The 12651-nt window shown below is 45.3% G+C and overlaps 1 protein-coding gene across 1 annotated transcript in view; it reads left to right on the forward strand.

Moving 5' to 3' along the window:
* Positions 1–12651, forward strand: part of ENTREP2 (endosomal transmembrane epsin interactor 2) — a 204949-nt gene that overhangs the window by 67912 nt on the left and 124386 nt on the right. Inside the window, exon 2 of the mRNA XM_063142264.1 lies at positions 8548–8604. The gene's annotated coding sequence lies outside the window, so the exon portion shown is untranslated. The remainder of the gene's footprint in view (positions 1–8547; positions 8605–12651) is intronic.

Genomic DNA, 12651 nt, shown 5'->3' on the forward strand with positions numbered 1-12651 from the left:
AAAGCAGTAGTGGCTCATTTTCGCAAGCTGAATATGAGCCAACAGTGCGATATGGCTGCAAGAAAGGCAAATGCTATTTTGGGCTGCATTAATAGAAGTATAGCTTCCAAATCACATGAGGTACTGGTTCCTCCCTATTCGGCCCTGGTTAGGCCTCATCTAGAGTATTGCGTCCAGTTCTGGGCTCCACAATTCAAGAAGGACGCAGACAAGCTGGAGCGTGTTCAGAGGAGGGCAACCAGGATGATCAGGGGTCTGGAAACAAAGCCCTATGAGGAGAGACTGAAAGAACTGGGCACGTTTAGCCTGGAGAAGAGAAAGTTGAGGGGAGACATGAGAGCACTCTTCAAATACTTGAAAGGTTGTCACACAGAGGAGGGCCAGGATCTCTTCTCGATCCTCCTAGAGTGCAGGACACGGAATAACGGGCTCAAGTTAAAGGAAGCCAGATTCCGGCTGGACATCAGGAAAAACTTCCTGACTGTTAGAGCAGTACGACAATGGAACCAGTGACCTAGGGAGGTGGTGGGCTCTCCCACACTAGAGGCCTTCAAGAGGCAGCTAGACAACCATCTATCAGGGGTGCTTTAGGGTGGATTCCTGCATTGAGCAGGGGGTTGGACTCGATGGCCTTGTAGGGCCCTTCCAATTCTGCTATTCTATGATTCTATGATATACCACTTTCATACTGTTTTCATAGTGCAATCTCCTACTTGGTGTAGATTAGGGCTTGGGCAGGATCTACACCACTGCTTTAAAATGGTTTATAACAGTATTGACAACCGTTGGGGCCCAGGACACACTCCACATGCAGTTTTCCTGCTTGGTGTAGATCTGGCCTTGGCTTTGGATAAAAATTTCTCGGCGAACCACGGTTTGCCTTTGACCTATGACTGGCAGGAAGCTTGATCAGTGGAAAAGAGAACATTACAAGGAAATTCTCGCGCAATAAGGGTCAGTCCCCACACCAGTAAAAACAAGCTGGGAAATTTCTATAAAACTTTAGAAGTTAAAACAAAACATTATCAAGTATGATTAAATACGAAGATGCGGGATTAAAAAAGTATATCAGACTGTCGTATCACACATCAGATTTAAGTGTAAAACTATAAAAGGGAATGCAAAGGGTAATCCCTGCTAGCAGAAAGCTGTGTTGGTAATGTATGTACTATACCTCTTCTCTTTGCCTGCTTTAACTTTTGTCAGTGAATACCATAACATCGATTTCTTTCTGTAATTTCCATACGTGTGCTGGTTGTTAATAAATGTTTTAAAATATAGCCCATGAACATCTATTCAGAAAGTCACCAAGTTGTTTGTGAACAACTCACTCCTTGTCAGCATCAGCAAAACCATATCTTTCTGAACTCAGATACAGACAGGAAGTAAAATCCTGTCATGAATGTCTGCTTAATTAGATTTATTACTCTTAAATTCTTTCTCCGACAAATCCATGTGGCTGCTGTCATGTTGCGGTGACACATTGCAGATATCTTGATTAGCTAAAGCAGCATCAAAGATATTGAAATCCATCAGATCATGTGTGTCACTGAACTCCATTAGGTCATCTATGTGGGAATCGGGACATGGCACACACCTTTTGCTAATTTGAATCATAATTCTAGAAGCTTTGAGTTCATTCGGTTTTGCAAATTAATTTGCATAATTATACTCTGATAGGGTTTTCATTAAACTTGATGTGCGCATAATAGAATTTGTGTTCTTTAAAAACAAATACTTGTGTGTGGGGGGGAGGATGTTGTTAGTATAGAAAACACATGAAAGGGCGAGGAAAGAGGTGACAGGAGCACTGATTTAGTTTTGCAGCGTACCGGGAGGGAAGCGGAGTGTTTTCAATTGTGACAAAAGAGTGTTGTCACCCCACCTTCCCCCATTTCATCTTTGCAGCACTTGAAATATGAGCCCACAAAAGTTGTGGAGGGTGGCAGGTCTTCCAAGGCCATTGCCAATTAGTTTTTCCCTTTTTAAAAAAAAGAATAAAGAGAGAGAGAGCTGCTAACGCATAGTTGAGAAAACAGGTTCTTAGGGAGAACATGGTAGACTGGTTTACAAACTAGCCAGCCAAATGCCCATCATTATGGCAAGAGGGTTATGTGAAGAGGAAGAGTGTGCATCTAACAGGCCCCTTAGGGCATGGCTAGACAGGGCAACATCCCGGTGATAACCCCAAGATCATCACTGTGCATCCTGGGAGCAGGGACAGATGATCCCTCCCTTAGCCCGGGATATCACCCTCCCAATCAATTCTGATTTTTCTGCGGTCTTGGGATGATCCTTAGACCACGGAACATGTGGCCCACTGTCGCTGTTTCATCTTGGTTCCTCGTGAGTAACTGCAAGGAGCCGGGAACCGGGCATAGGGCACAGAGCTCCTCAGGAGCTCTGTACCCATTGGGGGTGAGGTGGGGGGAGGTTTTTTTTTTTTTTAAAAAAAAACCCAACAACTTCCCTGTCATTTGAGCATTTGTGTACTCCTTTTTCTTAAAAAATAATAATTCCAAAATGGTGGCTGCAATGTCGCATGCCGCGTGTAGTCAAGGGTGACGATCTCGCGATCATGAAATCACGAGATCGTCGCCTTCCACCCCCCTCGTCTAGACATGCCCTTAGTCTGCACAAACCAACTCCAAATACTGAGATAATGTTCAGAGAACCTTTTCTGGATGCCCCCGCCTAGGGATGCCCAAGCATCCCTCTGGTTGCCCTGGAAGTGTCTTCGTTCTTTGGGTGCACACATGCGACCACGCACAGAAAACTTGTGGGCCCACAAAGTGATCATAAAAACATAGGAGGAGCCATGCTGGATCAGGTCAAAGGCCGCTCTAGTCCGACGTTCGGTTTCCACAATGGCCAACCAAATGCCCCCCACCCCGTGGGAAGCCCACAAACAAGAGAAGTGTGCAAGAGCACCCTCCACACTCATGCTCTCCAGCAACTGATACCCAGAAGGCATCCTGCCTCTGATATGGAGGTAGCATAAAGCCATCATTCCCTTTGAAAGCCATCCAAGTCGGGGGGCATCACTAGATCTTGTGGTAGCAGACGCCATAGCTTAACTCTGCGCTGCGTGAAGAGGTCCTTCCTTTGATCTGTCCTGAATCTCCCACCATTCAGCTTTATGGGATGACCCCAGATTCTAGTATTATGGGATTGGTAGGGGGGAAAAAGGTGGTCATTTTTTATCTCTGTTGCTGCCCACCTAAAGGCCTATGTACCTTACCAAGCTAGGAGAAGGGGGAGCAACTTCTGTGAGGTGGACCTTTGGTTCCTTCATCTCCTACTCTTCCCAGCATTGCCCGTGGGGAAATGATGCTGTTGGCATTTATTTCTCCTGGAATTTCCTATGAGGATCAGGGTGCACTGCCCAACTCCATCCCCATGTGGAGCATGTAACTTTCTACCAGAGGAGTGAATTGAGAGCCCCTTGGTGCAGAATATCTAAGTCTTACTTGCTCCTGAGTGAGCAGGCGTAGGATAGGTGCTCTTATCTGCCCGCTCAAGACCGCCGCTAAATGCTTCTCCAGTGCCTCCAGCCAGGAAGCATTTGTTTTTCTAAACTGCTTGGAAAACTGAATATATGTACTGAGTGATGGATGGCTTCAGGGTTAACAGAGGCCTCAGGAGTAGGACCTGTTATGGGACTGAAAGTGGAATTTAAGTGTTGATTTTCCATGAGGCTGTTTGAGAGCCTGCTAACGGGATCTCGGACCTTGGTCCTCGGAGACCCCAGTTTCTCTGCCATAATTGTTGTCAGCGGACATGCTAAAGCCCATTAATTCACAAATTCCACCCGTCATCTTGAACTGCTGACTCCTTGGATATGCTCCAGAGGTTAAGATGCCTATGTTATTTTTGTAGTGGGCAGTGGTCTCTTCCTGCCAAAGAATATTCTGTAGGAAATCTTTCATTTCACTTGAAAGTTCACGTTGATTTTCCAGGAAAGATCTGTGAAGCAGAGAGTTGGGCATTTGACCAGTCCCGTCCCCCCAAAAAAAGAAAGAAAGAAAAAGAAGGTTTGGTCAATTGACTGGTCAGTTGTTCCCCAGCACCTGATATATCGCTGGAGATGTTCTTCACCTTCGTTACATCTTCTTGAGAAGTTTTCTTTGTTATTACAGATACATTTTATCCTAAGAGCCATATGGTGTGTGTGTATGTGTGTGTGTGCTAGTGTGAATTATTATAACTTTTTTGCACGTTAAAAGGCTAAGTTTGCTTGTTTTCTTTGGCATTTACCTTGGAACACCACTGTCCAGGATACCATTAAGAAATTGAAACAATAATTAAGTAAAATAATAGGAACTAGTTGTGGTTTTTTGTTTTGTTTTTAAAGTCAGATTTTTAAGGCAGCGGCTGTGTTAAGGAATCAGCAGGCCAATTCTTCACGCATCAGCAACATCATAGCTTCATAAAGTTTTTGACTGTGATCAGTAGACAGTAGTCAACTGGGCAATTGACCAGCCTGCCAACCCCAGTGAAGAATGACAATCAAGGACAGGGTTGGACAACTCATAGCCTTTCAGAGCTTTTGCCTATCCCTGAAGTAGAACCTGAGACTTTGGCCTTCGCTAGACCGGGCTTTATCATGGGACAAACCCTGGGATCGTCCCTGTGCATCCACATGACGCACAGGGGATCCTGGGATCAGGGAGGGATGAGCCCTCCCTTGCCCCAGGATAGAGCCCTTTCTTTTGGACCCGCTTTTTCCGTAGTCCCGGCTGAGCCCGAGACCGCGGAACGTATGGCCTGTTGCCACGGTTTTACCCAACTCTGCACGTTTACTCATGCGGAGCCGGGAGCTGCGCACAGGGTGCAGCACTCCTCAGGAGCACTGTGCCCATCAGGATTTGGGGGGGGGGAGCGGGGAAACTAAATTAAATTTAAATAAACACCTTCAGCACATGAGCGTTCGTGTGCTGCTTCTTTAAAAAATAAAAAATGGCAGGCGCGACGGCTCTCTTCCTGAGGTCGTCGCGCCTCACGGGTAAATGGAGGAGGGGTCTCACGTTAAACACAACGCGAGATCTTCACTGCTCCATCCTGGATGATAAGGTAGGTCTAGATAAGGCCTATCTGTAGGCAAAGGTGTCCCATAGAGCCACAACTTCTGCAGAGCAGGATAACAGAGTGCGCTAGATATATGGGAGGGTGGTTAAAACACCAGATAAGATCACAGTGGAAGTGAGAGGACTTCCCCCCACCCCTTTGCAACAACCCTACAAGGTAGGTCAGTATCGGACCTGGAGTTAAAGAGTGAGTTATTTGCTTGACATCTCCCCAGTGAGGGAATTAGAGGGTTGAGATGGAGACACACGCGCTCCAGCGCTGTTATTTGCAACACGAAGGCTCTGTTATCTTGCTGAGGCTTCTTTTTAAATATGACCTTACACTTCCAGCCAGAGCACTTATTTAATTGAGAGTATGTAGCTGCCATGCCTTCTCTTGAACTTCCTAACCCTGTCATTTCACCTTCCTGAGAGCAATGCTGCATTACAGGATTATCAACCCTGGGACAGTTATCGTAACAGTAATAATAGGCTCTCCTGGCTATGTGAGCAAATTTAATTAACTGCAAAGAGAAATTCTCTGCTCTTCTCTGGCTTGGCTGTCATCCAGCAATCTGCATTAATGCGGTAACATTTCAGTAACACAGGACAGCTAGTGCATGAGATGCTGCAGGCACTGCGGAGTGCAAGCAATGGACAATCATGTGCTGAATTATACATATACGTATTTCTTCGATTGTAAGACGCCATCGATTGTAAGACGCACACTAATTTCAGTACCACCAACAGAAAAAAAGCTTTGATTCTAAGAAATAATAAACGCACCCGCGATTCTAAGACGCACCCTGTTTTTAGAGATGTTTATATGGGGGGGAAAGTGTGTCTTAGAATCGAAGAAATACGGTGTGTGTGTGTGTGTGTGTGTGTGTGTGTGTGTGTATGTATATATATATATATATATATATATATATATATATATATATATATTGTATCTAGTTGTGGCATATGTGAGTGAATTTTAATACCCGTTGCATTTTGTGTTTACACCCTTTGCCCCTGTGTTCTAATCTTTGCTTAGGTGCCATCTCCGTGTATAACTAGGAGAGCTCTTGGAAATGTATTAATGTTGAAAAAACAGGGAAGTGTGAGTTTTCTGAAACATGCATTCCTTTGGCTGAATGCCATAAATATTTTCCAATGTGCTTATTGCTAAAATGGTGGGACAGCTTCCTCTCCCACACATGAACCCCATGCTTTGTAGAGAGCTTCGGCTATTGGGCGGTATAAAAATGTAATAAATAAATAAATAAATAGGACAGAAACTCTCTTCATCTGTGCTTTGTAAGCCTGTGTGCACCAGTTGCTGTGGAACATGGGTGGGAGGGTGCTGTTGCACCATGTCCTGCTTTGTTGGTCCCTGGCTGATGGCTGGTTGGCCACTGTGTGAACAGAATGCTGGACTAGATGGACCCTTGGTCTGATCCATCATCACGGCCCTTCTGATGTTCTTATGTTCTTATTTTGATAGAAATGTATTGTATTTTTGGAATCTTGGCTTGTTTTTTCCATGTCAAATGCTCCTCGGCATGCGTTCATCTTTTAGCATGATGTCATGTGTAACACCTGGCCCATTTGCTTAAACAGGCGACAACATTAATAAATAAAAAATAAGCCGGCCCAGCAGTCATTTCTACTCCAATTTGCTTCAGTTAGACACTTGCTACAAATTTCTCATGAGACTTCGGTCTTTTACTTGGGGGAACCGCTTCAGTGTAGCACTCTGATGCTGTAGAGGGGGGTGCGCATTGGGGAAGCCGGCTAGGTGAGCCTTTCCTGCCCTGTTTTCATTAGGGATGAATTTTTGTTTGTTTGTTTCTATTTAGTGCCCAAGGATGGATCCTACCCCACACCCCAAAAATGCATTTTCATACTTTAGCACATGCTTAGAAAAGTGTGCTTTTTTGTGTTCAAAAATGCACACTTTTCATGTTCGGTCATGCCTATTGAGAAAACCGGAGAACTGCAACAAACTCAAACAGGGCTCATTCTCCATACCCAAATTGTCGTCCTCCCTCCCAGCAGGCTTTGAATTGAAACACCTTTGCCCTATAATGTGTTTTCCTCCTCCCAATGTAGTTTGTATTGTTTTACGAGAGAGAGAGAGAGAGAGAGAGAGAGAGAGAGAGAGAGAGAGAGAGAGAAATGGTGTGCATCCCATGTAGTGCACAACTAGTTCTGGGTGCCTAAAGGAAAAGTCTTATGAATTTTAAAACATTTACAAATTGGCTTTGCAGTTAGGAAAAAAAATCATCCAAAGCAGCTCACAACATCTCAGAAATAAAGATAAAATAATCTGGTAAAAACCAAAGATTATCCAAACAACTAAGAGATCCCAGGAGGAGGAATAAATAATTTAAAAAGACCTCTACTCCAGGAGCTCTCTGAAATGAATAAATAGAGTGGCTACATCCACATTGCCCACCCCCCAAAAGGGGCAATGCATCACCAAAAGAGGGCACCAATTTGTATAGCATTTGCTTATGTAAATATAGATGTGTAGGTGCAAATTTCAAAATAATGAAATACAAGACATCTCACCATAGGAGAGAAGAATTGGGTGACCTGTGCTGCTGTCCAGGGGCTCAGTGTTGATGGGCAAGTTCAAGCTCCCTGCCCGGCTCTTCCTCCTGATGGTTCTTTGGCTTTAAACTAGACTTGATCTGGAAAGCCCTTCAAACAGAGGACTGTCCTCTACCAGCTCTCCAAAATAGAGGACTGTCCTCTGGGAAGTTGGTCACCTGGCCAGCCTAGGAATGAGTCTTTAATACAGTGTCAGAAGGCCAGGACTGAGGGTGTTGCAAAGCTTGGGTTTAGCAGTTGAAAAGACCCCCATGATGCATGGATCCACTTGCCGTACCGCCACAGACGTAAGGATGCCAGGCCAGAGGTCAGCTGATCTTTGGGCATTGGCTGGTTATGCAGGAGGGTTGGACTTTTGTCTCCGAAATAGTTAGAGATGCCTAAAACAAGTGTTTGGTTTCCTGTTGGTTATCCTTTATTATTTATAATAAATTAAGAACAATTCCCAGCATTCTTTATTCCAAGAACCAGTTTGGTGTGGCCATCTGGTGAGGAGTTTTGCCAGGGACCTGGGATGGGATCACAATGGCTGAGGTGTCACATGGCTAACAGCATCGTTTGACCAAGTTTCAGTGTGCTTCTCAAAAAGTGATCATTAATGCCTCCTTCCTCAACCCAGCACCCTCCAGATGTGTTGGACTATAACTCCCAACATTCCCATCCACCTAGGGAGGATGGGGATTGTAGTCCAAGACATAGGGAGGGCACCAAGTTGGGGAAGGCTGACATAAGGTGCAGTCTAGCCCTTATTGCATTCTCGCTGGTCATTGGTGGAAGCGCCATGGAAGCACGTTCTTCTGGTTTGGACAAAAGTTTGTTGCTGGTTTTGAGCGGTCGAGGTGCTTCTGCCTTTCTGCTAACCATTCTGACTTGGTTTCAGGTGCTGCTATCAGGACTGATCGGAGTCGTGTCATGGAAAAGGCCCCTCTCGCTTGTGGTAAGTAAGAGCAACCTTGTGCGACGATCGTTCAGAGGCCAATGGGCAACTGAGGGCAGCAGATGCAGGTCAGATGAAAACAAGGACGTGGGATGTTAGCAATTGGGTGGAAATTAATCAATCAATCAATTAAATAATTAAATAACACATAAGCCAGGACACCTTGATCTTCACACCTAACCAGTTTATGGAGTTCTCACTAGGCCATGGAGTGGTGTTGGCATTTTAAAAGACAATTGGGCAAATTCATGGAAGATGCTTCAACCTGGTCCATCAGCAGCTCTTCACCACAATGGTTTCATGGAGCCGCCATGTTCAAAGGTAGTATACCACTGTAGTCCAGTTGTCAAAGAGCAAAAATAAGGGAGGGCTGTCTCTGTCATGCTTCTGGGTTTCCTGGAGGCATCTGGTTAGCCATGATGGGAAATGGGATGCTGTATTCAAAGGACCTTTTGGTCTGATTCAGAAGTACTCTCCTTATGGCCTTCTGAATCAACGTTGTGCTGGTTACGACCTATATGGTCCTATACGGCTTGGCATCGAGGTACTTGAATGACTCACCTTCTCCCATATGAGTCTGCCCAGGTTTAAAATGTTCAAGGGAGACCCTTCTCTCTGTACCACTGCCATCAAAGGCACGTTTCATGGGGACACGAGAGGGGGCCTTCTTGGTGGCTGCTCCCAGACTTTGGAACTCCCTGCCAAAGGAGGCTAGGTTAGCCCCACTCGGCTGTCCTTGCATTGGCATGCAAATATATCTTTGTTTATTTATTTATTTATCCCGCCTTTTTCCTCCAAGGAACCCAAAGCGGCATCCATAATCTTCCTCTCTATTTTATCCTCCCAACAACAACCCTGTGAGGTAGGTCGGGGGGAGGGTCTGTGACTGTCCTAAAGTGGGGACTAGAATCAGGATCTTCCGACTCCCAGCCCAACTCTCTAACCACTACAACACACTGCCTCTCAAACTAATCTGTTGCTGAAGGGTATTTTAATTGGTCAGTGCTGTTTATTTCCTTTATTGTTGTGTTTTAACTGTGTTTTTAATGTTATGTTTTAGTCAGGATTTTGTTTTAATCTGTATTTTCTTGCAAGCAGCCTTGAGCAGCATTTTTGAGGCAGAAAGGTGGGGTATAAAATAATTAATTATCACATCATCCGAATGTTTTGCAAAAATTGAACCAACCCTTTCCCTTCTCTCCTCCCCTCTCCTGGGGTTTTACATTTCCTTTCTAAATAAAAAAAAATGGTGGAGAAGACCCATTGAAAGCTTCCCCATTTTGGGATGGGGGGGGAAGTCTTGTTAGCAATTTGCTGTCATCTTTCTAGCACCAGCTTTGTTATGCAAGATGCCAATTAGGAACTAAATGCTTCTCATTAAGCATGTTCATTAAACAGCCAATGAAAAGATAAAGCGAGAGGGGGGGAATCATTCTTGTCTTTCACACAATTAATTTGGTATAAATTCACGGACGTTAATGAAATGGTATTACGAGGAATATCTCCGCCAAGGTGTTTATGTTCAGAGATTGCAATGTTAACTGAAATGGATGCTATTCATTAATCAGCTAAATAGGAAGAAGGATATTTTGAAATCCAATTTTCAGACAACAGGAAAAAGCCAAGGGCTCTATTGTAAGGCGTTCCGGGGGTGGGTGGGTTGGCGCTTCCTAAACCCTCTGTCTGCCCCCCCCCCGCCCCATCCTGCTACGTTTTTGTGTCAGTTTTCGCACTGTGGCTTGAGCATTGATGGATCCAGACAATTGTTAATGACATTCGCTCTGGAGCCTGGTTTGCTGAGGAGTTCAAAAACCATTTAGTAGTTTTCACTTAATCCAAAGCAGCCAGTAGCCTCTGCTGAATAATTCATCTTGTTTCAGCTTGTCGAGCAAGCCCTGGCTGCTGTGTAGATATTTGCTCAATGGGGAAAGCAGTTCAAGGGAGAGATGGTAGGACCGGTCCATTAATTGGCAACGCAGAGAACTGGAATGATGAAAGGGGGAACAGGAACAGAAGGTGGAGGTTTTTTTTGTTTTACTGTATTTTTATTTATTTAAAAGATTTCTCGGTCACCTTTGGAGGGTAGACGCCTTCCCAAAGCAGCTTGGATAATGCCATTTCATCCAATAATAAACCAGAAACAATAAATAAAATCAATAAACACCAGCAAGAAAAGCAAACAAACAGCCTAGACAGTATTAAAAGCTAAGATGCGACAGCAGCTAAAAGCCAGGAACAATCAATGGGGGTGGGTTGAGTTATCGGTGGGTTGAGATTAGGGATGTTTGAAGAATTTGACCATTGCCCGTCTCTGTATCAGGCCCCTGATTCCTTTTCCCTGAGCATTGATGATTTGGTACTTTTCTGGCTTTTGCACAGCTTTATCTCAAGCCTTGGAGAGCTCCTTTAGGGTTCTGACTGGTTCTGAACTGAAACCTGGAGTGGATTCACTGCCCCACTGACATCGGAGCCACCAGCCTCCACTGGTCTCTCCCAGGTCCTGCCAATGCTCAGCACTAGAAATGCTCAGCCTTTCTCTAGCTCTGAAACCTCCAAAGCCCACCACTATCATCTGCCACCCCTCTCAGATGTCCCTGTTCCCTCTGATGAGGAGTGTTCCCTCTGCAATCCTCACAGGAGCGGGGCGGGGGGGGAGGGGTGCATTTTCCCCGAAACACTATGTTGTTCTCTGTTGTCGTATTTCTCAGAACACTCCTGCTTTCCATGGGAGGCAAATGACGAAGCTTGCTAAGTAATCCACAAAGCTTTTATTAAGCAATAAACGTCTCTTCTACCTGAAAAGAGCCTAACCTCTTGGAAACGTCCACCTAGGCAAAACTATGCAAACTAAGCGAGACAATTGTTTGCTCAAGAAGAATAGGAAGCCACTTCCCAAACAGGAGGCAGGTTCTGGCGTAATCGAACTGACTTTCTCACGCCCTCCTTCCTCCCTGTGCGTTTGAGCTTCCGGGGGACCTTAGCATCAGCTAGCTTGTCGGGACGCTCACCTCCGGAAGAAAGCTCACTTCCCACTGAATGTGTAGGATTTGGCCGTGAGGAGATAAGCTCTGGAGAGGGCGGACTCCCAGCTGGAGAATCGCCCGTGAGAGCTTCCTCCCCCACTGGTACAAGCTAGCTAGTGTCTAGTTCTGAATCTGATTCTGATTGATTATCTGAAACATCTTCTCCCAAAACAGGGGCAGTAGGGTTAGACATGACACCTGTTATGATGCAAAGTCCTTTGAAGTAGCTTGGTCTTGAATGGACAGTGCATAGTTAAGCTATGGAATTCCCTACCATAAGGTGCAGTGATGGCCACCAATTTGGATGGCTTTAAATGGGGTGGTGGTGGATAAATTCCTGGAGGAGAAGGCTATCAGGGGCTACTAGTCCTGATGGCTATGTGCTGCCTCCAATAACAGAGGCAGTAAGCCTACATACACCAGTTGCTGGGGAACATGGACGGGAGGGTGCTGTTGCACTCATGTCCGGCTTGTGGGTTACCATTAACAGCTGGTTAATGAGTGCTGGGCTAGATGGACCCTTGGTCTGATCCAGCAGGGCTCTTTTTATGTTCTTATCTTCTAATGGGCGATTCAGACCCCTTGGCTTTACCCAAAACCTTCTCTATGGCTAAACACATCTGCCTCTATTTTTGGACTCTTCATTGAATCATAGAATCATAGAATAGCAGAGTTGGAAGGGGCCTACAAGGCCATCGAGTCCAACCCCCTGCTCAATGCAGGAATCCACCCTAAAGCATCCCTGACAGATGGTTGTCCAGCTGCCTCTTGAATGCCTCTAGTGTGGGAGAGCCCACAACCTCCCTAGGTAGCTGATTCCACTGTCGCACTGCTCTAACAGTCAGGAAGTTTTTCCTGATGTCCAGCCGGAATCTGGCTTCCTTTAACTTGAGCCCGTTATTCCGTGTCCTGCACTCTGGGAGAATCGAGAAGAGATCCTGGCCCTCCTCTGTGTGACAACCTTTTAAGTATTTGAAGACTGCTATCATGTCTCCCCTCAATCTTCTCTTCTCCAGGCTAAACA

This window comes from Elgaria multicarinata, chromosome 16, assembly GCF_023053635.1.
Source record: "Elgaria multicarinata webbii isolate HBS135686 ecotype San Diego chromosome 16, rElgMul1.1.pri, whole genome shotgun sequence".
NCBI lineage: Eukaryota > Metazoa > Chordata > Lepidosauria > Squamata > Anguidae > Elgaria > Elgaria multicarinata.